Source organism: Equus caballus, chromosome 29, assembly GCF_041296265.1.
Source record: "Equus caballus isolate H_3958 breed thoroughbred chromosome 29, TB-T2T, whole genome shotgun sequence".
Taxonomy (NCBI): domain Eukaryota; kingdom Metazoa; phylum Chordata; class Mammalia; order Perissodactyla; family Equidae; genus Equus; species Equus caballus.
The window spans coordinates 36,604,326-36,616,020 of record NC_091712.1 but is presented as its reverse complement, the minus strand read 5'-3'; positions in this window follow the sequence as shown (position 1 = coordinate 36,616,020).

Genomic DNA, 11,695 nt, shown 5'->3' with positions numbered 1-11,695 from the left:
GAGGTTTGAATGTGTGGGGTATGACATTAATTTGCACTTTGAATAATCATCTCAGGATATGTATACAGGATGTCAGCATATCTGCTTCAAAAGTGGGGGAAAAAACCCTGCAGTCAATAAACTCATTGGTCTCCACAGTTTTAAACAACTGACTTAGATTTTTTTCTCAATTATTATTGCTCTGTTAATGTAGAGACAAGTCTTCTTGAGTACCGGCATGTACCTTTCCCATATATCTTAATATGTACATATTTAAACAATGTTCTCATAATGAAAAGCAGTGACAATTAACAAATATCTTGATATTCGTTTTTAGTTTTTAATATATTTAGTGTCCCTAAAATAAATAGTTTGGGGGTAATTCTAATAATATGCCTATTCCCATAACTTCTGGTTTGAATTAGAGTGTTTGTTTAAAACATTTCAGATTGGGCAACCTAATAATTTTGGTCACCCAAATCTACCCACACCTACAGTTGAAAAAATTTATATTGGGCATTTTCAAAATGTTTAGAAAGGAAATATAACATTTAGAAAATGTTTCATTTTCTTTTCTTATTAATGCAAATGGAAGTTATAGGATTGATCATAAGCATTTTACAAATATAGCACGTTCAGTTTTACCTTTAATTCTCCTGACTTAGATAAAACAAGACCAAAATATATCTCTTAAAGTGATTATTTACCTTTTTATTGTTTAGGACAATTTTCTACCATTGAACTCATTTGACAACCTATTGAAACCTTTGTCTATCACATCCATTGGGTAAGAATGGGAGAGGGAATCTGTTATGGGTTGAATTGTGCCCCCTTCAAATTTCATATGTTGAAGTCTTAACCTCCAGTTCCTCAGAATGTGACCTGATTTGGAAACAGGATCACTGCAGATGTAATTAGTTAAGATGAGGTCAGACTTCATGGAGTAGAGTGGCCCCTAATCTGAAATGACGGATGTACTCATAAGAATGGGAAATTTAAACACAGACATGCTCACAGGGAGAACAACATGTGAAGATGAGGTCAGAGATCAAGGTGATGTTTCTATAAGCTAAGGGATGCCAAAAATTACCAGCAAATGACCAGAAGCTAGGGGAAGAGACATGGAACAGATTCTTGCTCACAGCTCTTGGAAGGAACACATTGATCTCAGACTTCTAGTCTCCAGAACCGTGAGACAATAAATTTCTGTTGTTGAAGCTACCTAGTTTGTGGTACTTTCTCATGGCAGCTTTAGGAAACCAATGCAGGAACTAACCTGATGTCCCATTCTCTTCCCTTTCAGAAAAAGAAATTTTATTTTATGTAACCTACAAAATTATTGTCAGTCCTTCCTTATACATTGCCATATATAGAAAAGTCATATGTAGATGGACTAGTATGTCATATTAAAACTTTGTTTATGCCGTGGAGATTCTGATTTGCACCAGAAAGGGGCCACCAATAATGACACATCATGGATTTGTACATCTGCTCTCATCTTTGTGGTCCAAAAGTGTAATCAACAGTCAATTTATTCCAAATCAATCCTGCAGTTTTGGCAATCTCATCCATATTTTCACATATGAATTGAGCCTCAGTTTCCTCATTCGAAAAGAACCAATTACATTAATATTGTCCACTTTATTGCATATATTTTACTTCACGTAAAAACTGTTTTGTAATGAAAATTATGTCACTAAGTATTTGATTTAGAACGGTGGCCAAACACATGGTAGATCTTCAATATTATCAATATCAAAGTTTCTTTTCAGGAAATTGTCTGTTGTGTATATTTTTAATAAACAGTCTTAAAAAATGTATCATATAACTAACACCTAATTAATTTCTGCTTAGCCTCTTTAAAGGATACCATCTTGTTAAATTTATGGAAGAACAAGAATCAGTTCAAAGAATCAACTGAATCTTGGAAAAGAAAAGTTGTCTTTTTATTTGTTTGTCTGAGAAAGTGTTTCTCCTTCATTATTTTTCATTAACCTTCTTAATTTGAGATAATCATAGAGTCACTTAACAATAATACAGAGAGCTCTCATGTACCCTTTATCCAGTTTAGCCTAATGGTAACATCTTGCAAAACTTTGGTATAATATCACAATCAGGTTATTGACACTGATACAGTCAAAGTGCAGAATGTTTCCATCACCTCAAGGATCCCACATGATGCCCTTTTGTGGCACACTCACTTCCCTCTCGTTTCCAACACCTCCTTTTAACCCATGGCAACCACTAATCTGTTCCACATTTCTATAATTTTCTTATTTTGAGAATGTTATATTAATGAAATCATACAGTACTTAACCTTTTGAAATTGGCCTTATTCACTCAGTGTTCATTTTCTAGAGATTCATTCAGACTGTTGTGTGTGTCAATTGTTTGTTTCTTTTTATTGTTCAGTGGTAATCCATGCTAGGTTATATAACGAGTTGCTTAACCATTCACCCATTGAGGGATTGGGTTATTTCCAGTTTTGGGCTGTTACAAATAAAGGTACCATGAACATCCATAGACAGGTTTTTGGCAAACCAAAGTTTTCATTTCCCTGGAAGAAATGCTCAAGGGGGCAATTGCTGGATCATACAGTAGTTGTATGTTTACCTGTTTATGAAACTGCCAAACTATTAGGCATTAGGGAAATGTGGGTTGAAATCACAGTGAGATATCATTACATGCCTATCAGAATGACTAAAATAGTGAAGGCACCAGATATGGAGGAGGATGACCTGTGTCACTCATCCATGGCTTGTGGGAAAACAGTTTGAGAAGTCATCTTTTGTCTATATTTCCTGTAGTCGTTTGTTCTCCCTTTTAGATTTACCTTTTGAATACTACTCAGAATCTACTCGGGTAACCCATCTGTAAATAAAGACGCACATCAGAACTGAGGACAACCACCTGCAGCCCATCTTCATTACTCATATATTCCAGATTTGTGAATTTGCCTGCTCGCTACAAATTATCTGTACCCACCCCCCCCCCCCCAAATCAATACTCGTAGCACTTTTATGGTCATTTGAGAACTTGTGCAGAGCGAAAAAAAATTTGAGTCGCTGGATGTGCACATTCCCAGTTGAGGCTGAACAAGGCAACACTCTGCCTTCTTGTTTCAGTTCTCATATGGTAAATAACTGTCCTTTTTGTGGTCTATTTAGGGCCACATCTATCTAATTTTTTGCTTTTTGTTGGTGATTTCATAGTTTAAACATCCTTAGTGTGGTGCTTAAGCACCGTCTTGTGGCCTTAAGTGTGGGAAGGCTGTGATGTGCCTTACAGAGAAAATACATCTGTTAGATCAGCTTCATTCAGGCTTGAGTTATAGTGCTGTTGGCCATGAGGTCAATGTTCATAAATCAACAATATATATTAAAAGAGGCTTCTTTAAACAGAAACACACATAAAACAAGGTAATGTATTGATGGGTTGATGAAAATGCTTTGACCGAGAGGCTCACAGGAGCCTAATCCTCTATTTCCCCCAGAAGAAATGGCTTAGAATTCACTAATTCAGTGTTCCTAGAGACTTTAAAGAACGTAACTAATTCAGATAATGAGCATTGACTGTATTTTACTATACAAAGTAGTGACAGTTAAATAACAACAAGAACCTTCCACCCAACCAAAACCATTCCTTTCTCCCCCAAATACTCTTTATTAAGCTCTGTGCAAAGGACTTAGTTAGTATGGAAGTCACTGTGGGTGCTGGGTTGCGGGTGTACCATGGTTGAGAGGAGAAGCTAGAAGTGAAAATGAGCTGCTCCCCCTGTTCTCAAGGAGACAATTGGAGCTGGGAGTAGGTGAGTAATATTTATTGATTGCCTGCCCTGTGTTGGAGCTTCATTCACAGACAATATTTCATCCCCAGGGGCAACCATAGACAGTTTCATGGCAGTTTCACAGATGTATAATCTGGGGCTCAGACTGGTTAACTTGCTCAAGATCCAATAGCCAGGACAGGGCAGAGCTGAGATTCACATCTGGATCTGCCAGACGAGAAAGCTTAAACCCTTTTCCTACAATGCAGTTTTTCAGGAGTGGTCGTTCTTCAGCTTTATGGGAGAAGAATCGCCATATAAATGATTGTTTTAAAAAGTAAATTCTTGGGCCCCACTTTCAGAGATTCTGATGCAGAAGTTTTGAGGTGATCAGGAATCTATCTTCCAACAGTTTCTCACCGTACTTCAGAAAAATCCCGAAACTACTCAAGGTATTTACCATGTGGCAGTAGAGGATATAGATATGAAAATAAACACATCAAATAAAAAAGCAGGTGGGAGCAAGTGCAATTGTGCCAAAAATAATCATTTTTTTCCCTGAGTATGACAAAAACACTATCTCCCATGACACATTTTGTTAAATGATTTTATGGAACAGTGTCTTTCCACTCTTAAGGTCCAAGCACCAGACCCCAGCCAGAATGTTTAATTCTTCCTCCAGTTTCTCATTCCCCAAGCAAGTCACTTCTCTTTTCTCCATCAGGTAGAGTTAGAGTGACCATACATCCCAGTTTTGGGGGAAAGTCCTGGTTTACATCATTTTCCTATGAAATTATTAGTGCCTGATTTCAGTCTCAAAATATCATGATTTGAATGGTAAATGATTTTTCATTTTAATTAGAAGTGAGACAAGTGGCATCTGAAGTGTGCCTTTTCTCAAGGTCTATAATGAAATTGAGATTGCATCTAGGGAATTATAGTTTATATACTTTCCTGTATTCTTAAATCAATTAATCTTTACAGGCTAATTTACTGATTTGTAATGTGTAGGTCAATTTCCTTACTTCTTAGGTAAATAACAGATATATTACTAGGAAGAGGGTCCTTGGCTATCAGCCCAACCCAGTGCTTTTCTTTTTGTTTTATGTAGGGGATTGGCTTGGGATCTCTCTCTGACAAGTGTAGTTCTCCAAAACTTTGAGTGAATCTAGGTGTAGAGAGGAGGTAGCATCCCCTATATGACAAGATGATGTCTCTGGTGCAACAGATTTAAAACAGTGAAGTCCAATGTCTTTGGGAGTCCTTGGTTCCAGGAAGATCAAACTTGAAGGAAAGTACTAAGTAGGTCAAGACTCTAGGTGTGAACACTGGAATAATGACCCCTTCTTCATACCCCTCCTGGTGGTGATGGTAGTGTTGGAGGGAGTTCCTGGGGATATTCCCATGTGAGTCAAGAGGCAACTAGTGAACCCCTTGGGTAAAGATGCCATCAGGGGTTCCCCCAGAGAGTCCCCAGTGACTGGTCCTGGGGATCTCCAGGGCAGCAGGATGTAAAATGCGGACAGTAATGCTAGTGGCTCGAGTGAGTTTCTGAAACTGCATCTCCCGCGATTCCCAATTTTCAGTCACAAGACAGAAAGACAGCTTCTGATAGCTTTGCCTCGCCTCTAGCAGTGTCACGCCTCAGTCTGTAGTCAATCGCTCCAAGTAGCATTATATGATTAAAATGTTTTATGCCAAAAAAAGAAAAAGAATCAATTTCTCTTGCCACGTACTTCCAGGACTAGGTTATGAAATTGGTGGAACACTTTTCTTTCCTTTGATGTTGTGGAGGTAAGAAATGATATTTTTCTGGATGGTATCAAAAACTACTTTAAGACTTGATAATAAGGGTGAGAAGCAAATAACTTTATAATGACAAACGCCAGGAATGTAGAGAATTACTTCAAAATGCCATTTTTAAAGATGCACACATATGTTCTTCTGTTTTTACTCTGAAAAAGGAATTTCTACAAAGTAGACAAAATAAAATTTGAGGTTACTTTTTTACTCCACTCCAATCCCTAAACTTGTACCTTGTTTGGTGCCCTGATGATGCTTAAATGTAGGAAACTGGTAACAATGAATGAAATGCTTGAGTTAATTCATCACTTTTAGAATCATTTTTGGATTTCCATTTTTATAAAAGGCAGAGGTTAGTGAGAAATAATCTCCTGTTTATAACCAAAAAAGTCTACAAGTTCATCTACATGTTAAGTGCGAATTTTCCAAAACTCCAGTTAATACCTTCATAGGTAAGGAGAGACTGATATTACATCAAGAAATTTTGTGTAGTAGACCATTTCTGAAATTGCTCTCATCTTTCTCATCTTCAAATGTAGAGTTTAGCCCATTGACCTGAGCATCCAAAAACCTCTGCCTGTTCATTCTATAGTCAGCTATAATCGCCAATTTCCGGAAGTAGACTCAGGTAGACTTGTGGATTATTATTTACTTTAGACTTAAATAATTTTTAAAATCATATCTATTATCACTTATGAGTTTAATCATTGCCTATGAAATGGCTAAAGCAAATTTTAAAATTCTGATTATGCAGACTAGGCAATTAAGTCTTAAAGACTTTAATTGACTAGACACACTATTACTAAGTACTCAGCAGGATTCAATTCAGATTTTTAAGTAAATGTCACTTTTCTCTCTCTACAGCTCAGCTTTTTTCCTCCCCTAACAGGTGCTCATTGTGCCTTTGACAAACTCCTTCTTTACCCCTCTCGTGTCCTCTCCTTTTCTTAGTGTTTCACGATGTTAGGATATCCAATCTTTCTCATCAGGGCGGGAAGAAAAAAATAACTGATACATAAAGACTTAGAGTCTCAGATTCTATCATTTGTGGTATATTCTACACCTTTTAAAGGAGGCAGCTGAGATTGCAATATCTCCCCAAAAGGAAATGTGCTCAAGCTCATCCTAAATGGCAACACCACCAAACCACGCCTTGGGTTTGTTCAGGTAGCTGTGTGATTTGATCTGTTACAAATTATTCATATTCTGAATGTCTAGGTCATATTAGAGTAAGGTCCTAAAACACAATTTGGTTAAAATTCCCATAACCGTCAACCTTTCTGACAAAGTTGATAAAGTAATACTTTTTCATTTGTGGATAGAGGAGAATGGGAGGAGAGGAAATGAATAATAGCTCTATATTTCTGTTTGTTCTTCTAGAATACAAGGTTCTTCACCTAGAAGCTACCTAAACTGTCTTCTATATTTATGATGATGTTTGTTGGCACTCTAAGGGTTCAGAGGATGCTTATTGGCACCAATCTGATCTTTAATCAGATTTAGTTTGTTGAAATCTGTTAGAGTAATTCAGACATGAGAGTCTGAAGTCAAGCTGTGGTAGTAGCAGTGAAGAAAATTAGGGGGATTATGAAAGTATTTAGGAGATAGAAATCCTAAGATTTCATGATGTAGGTGATGTCCAGGGTGAGAAGTAGGAATTCTCCTCCTCTTGCCCCATAATTCTGCCAAGTGTTCAAGTGGGCAACACGTATAGATAGTTAATAAGATTTACATAGTTAGAAATGTGGAAAGGAGAAAACGATATTTTCGGACGGTGTTGGTGATGGTAGGGGAGTGTGAGTAGCAGTGATGATGGAAGTAAAAGAATTCTTTATTTGGACATGCTGAATTTGAGCACCCAAGTGGAGAAGAGCAGCAGGCAGTTGGATATTTTGCTCTAAATATCATGAGAAAGATAAGGACTGACAATGGGATTTGCAATATTTCTGTATGAAATCCAACAAGTGAAAGGAAATTCAAGTCTCATAAAATCACTTCTAGACCTTTTCCTAATTACTTTTTTGATTCTTTGGTTAGCCATACAAGTCTCTAAAATGGTTGTTTAAAACGTTTAAGCCTTAACGTGTTTTTTAAACAAAGGACTCAGATGAGAATTATTTTTAATTGGGTACAATATGTAGCCAAGTGTAATATAAAGGTTAAAACCACAGCCAAGTATAGGCATTTGATTTTTTTTTTCTCTAAGCAAAATATAATGATCTATTTTCAAATGTGTGTGTGTGTGTGTTATGTGTTCGGGGAGGGATTGCACTTTATAAACATATTTTAAAGGCTCAAAAGGCTTATAGACATCAAATCACTCTTCAAAAACAACAACATAGTGATTGAAGTGTAAATGAGTCATGAACTATATGGATTAAATGTGCCTGGATTTATTACACATAATTAAAAAGTTAAGACTTGCTTTGGGCAAAGTATGACTGAAGTTTCCTACTGAACCCCAAACACCCAGAAATATTGAAACATTATAATATCAAATCTTTCCAAGTTTTTAAGGCCTGAGATTTCTATAGATCACATTACCTATTTTCCTTCAGAAATACATTAACCCTTCCATTAAAAGGTCTAAAATACAATCTCTAGGAAGAAAGAACATTCCACGAAAATTCAAATCAAAGTGGGTTTGCTCACAGATAAAATATTAAAATAAAAATGTATTTTAGAGGAATTGGATTTGTTTGATAGGATCTGGGTACAAAATGAACTGAAGCTGAAACAATGGATGACATCTAATCAGTTGAATACATGTTAGGCTCAGGATTGAAAAGATATAAAGTAATAGCAGATGTAGCAAATAAAACACAACTTTGGGATTTTAGTTGATTATGAACTCAATATAAATCTGCAATGTAATAGTGCTGCTGTTTAAGTTATCTGTCTCTTGACTGAGTGAAGAATTGAAGTGTGCGGATACCACCCCATGCCAGTCAAACCATGCTTCAGCATTCTGTTCACGACCCACTTTATGACTTTATCTGGAGAAAATTAACCTCAATCATGAGTGGACTCCAAACAATTCCTCTTGTAGGAAAGACTGAGAGAGTTCAGAAGACAGCAAACCCCAGAGTGACATGAGAACTGCCTGAAAAACAACTGGAGGGAACAACCGATGAAAGGGAAAGATTTTGAGTCATAACAAAGAACTTTTTATTGATTAGAGTTATCAAAATTGGGGTAGTACTATTACTTACCATTCAGGTAACAGTACATCCCTCCGGTTGGAGGTCTTCAAGTAGACAATCCGGGTTGTTGTAAATATGGTTCATTATCATCTAGAAATTAAAAGCTCCCTGTACATAGCACCTGAGTACTTTCCCTTATGTGACTTCCAGTGCAAGCTTCAGCTTCCTCAAATGAACTTACCCTTTTCTCACCACCCATATTATATTCACAAGTTAAGATAAATTTGGGGCCCTTGCCTGAGAAATCGGCAAGATGTGACTGATTGCATTTCAGGATAATATTTGCAAAGCTCTGTTATACTTGGCCCAAGAATCAACTTGTATCCTTTAAACTTTTTTTTTTTTTTTTTTTAAACTCTCTCCCTTACCTCTACAATCCTGCTGGTAGGCCGCAAAGTCTGTCTGACCTGAATTGTGGGGCTTATGTTGAAAAACTGATAGATTTGCCCTCAGCAGTCAGAACTCCGCAGGTCCTCTGGAGACATTTTTTCACAGTTCACCACCAAAGTTCTTACAGGTTGCAATAGCACTTAGAGCTTACAGTATTTATGAAAGGGGAGAAGGGTGTGTGGCTAATAAATTATTTGACATAGCTGACATTAATCACAATATAGGCCACGCTAAACCTGGAACCATTTGTCTTTCTGTTGGAAATCTCTTTTGCTGACACTTTGCTAAAAGGAGGTGCTTTGTCCCCAACAGATATAACTCCATCTTCTGGTCAAGTGCTTGAAACCAACCCGTCAACCAGCAGCTGGATTATATGTCATAAAGGAACCAATCAAGGCAGTGATGGGGAGGGTGATAGAAGAAAATGAAATTTATTGAGTGCCTACTCTATGTATTAGTTACATTCTCTCATTTGATCCAGATCATAACAATGAGAGATAGGAATTGTGATCTCCATTTTAGAGACACAGGAACTGATCTTGAGAGAAGTTAAGTAAATTGCACAATATCCAGGATGGGAATTCCATGTATGTTCTGTTTATTCCACTATAACATAAAGAGAGTGTAAGTTGTGCTCCTCTAACCCTTAATACATATTTAATTTATTACTTCCTTTATTTACAATAATTTGTTTCAAAATCTCCTAAAGAGAAAGTGAATAAGAACTTACATTATTCAATTTTGTACTTATAAAACTTCGTATAATTCTTAACATAGTCCAGAGGTCCTAAAATTGTTTAAGAACTAGTGAATAACCGAATACATGAATGGAAAGCATTGCACACATGTATTTAAAGACCCCAGCAACAATATCAAATTCTACAGTATCATGGAAACAACTGTAGGTGAAATTTTCTACTATAAGACCCCTGAAAATTATGTAATAACTCTAATGGCAATTATTCCATTAGACTCTACTGTGAAAACCTGGAAACAAGTGTGTCTGTGTGACTATGTGTGTGTGTGTGTATGAGAGACAGAATGTGTAAATGTGTGTAAGTGTGTCAAGGGAAGTTTAGGGGATTCTCTTGCTTTGTTTTCCCACCTGATGGATCTCAAATATACAGTCCGAGTCACAAAGTATTGCTTTAAATTCCAATTATTACATTTTGTTGGAATGAAGAACTGATTCCTATTCCAAATTAACATTTGAATGGGTTTTTGGGGAGACATTGGGTACAATAAACCTCTTAAGAAAACATCTAAGAAGCACTCTTCATATTGGAACAACTTTCTAAGGAGCAGATAAAGAATAGAGACAATTACAGTGTGTACTCATCAGATAAAGTGGTCTCCCTCCCTCCTCTCCTTTCCTCCCTTCTTCTCTAGGGATGTAAAAATGAAAGAAATCATTATAATTTTTATTTTGAATATACTGTAATGTGTCATTTTTAACCACCTAAGCATTTCAAAGGAACTCAAAGAAAGGATCACTAAAAAACAAAGAGACAGCTTGGCCGGTGGAAAGTGGGGAGGAGAAAGGCCTCGAGCAAATTAGAAAGTGAAAAACTTGTCGCATCAACTGCTACACAAATTACAGGGCAATATGCTTGGTTCCCACAAACATGTTTTCCTCTCCAAATTATTTACCACTTGAAGTCTTTTCTAACTTAACAGCCACATCTTGTTTTCTGACACCTATTTGTCTATATTTGACTTTCCTTAATTCTGTATCTAATATGTGAGAGGAAAACTTCAGTATCTCTACGTTTTGTATAATGGATACAGGTTTTATATAGTCATTAATCTTGCATCTTCTTCATTTCCCACACACCTGTACTCAAGTGAAAAATGTAATCTTATTGCCAAATAATTTGTAAAAACGTGTAGGAGAACTTGGTGTGAAAAATAAGAGGCTATGTATTACATAATATCATGAATAATTTTGAAATCAAAGTATTCCAATAGTTTCATTTTGCTTAAAAATTAGGGTACATAGAAGTTAATGACAATACTATGAACTTATTTTAAGGAGCAACTAAACTGTAGCTACATTGTACAATAGTTGCTAAAGCTTGGAATGGAATGTTCTAGGCCCACACCAACCCATTTGTTTCCATTGAACAAGCTACCAAATTTATTTGTAATTAAAAATAGTAATAAAGTAATAAATGCTTAAATAAATAAATAGGTAATAAATAAGTATTTTAAAATACGTACAGATTACTTTTGCTAATTCAGGTTTATGAAAACATTAATTTGTTTTCCACAGGAATATCTTTACATGTGGTTACATTGTTGGCTAATTTGATTTTATCCATATTTCCATACATGAATAATATGTTCTTTGATCTTTATTTTTCCATCTATCTGGCATATTCCATCTACCTACCTATGTATTCATCTATCCATTTCGTTCTTCACTCCTAAACTCATTTGATGTATCTTGAGAAAATAAAATTAAACTGATACAGCCATTACATTGTTTGGAAAAATAGAAATAGAATAGTAAAAACACATTTCCCAGAAAAGAAATGTGTCATGACATCTATCC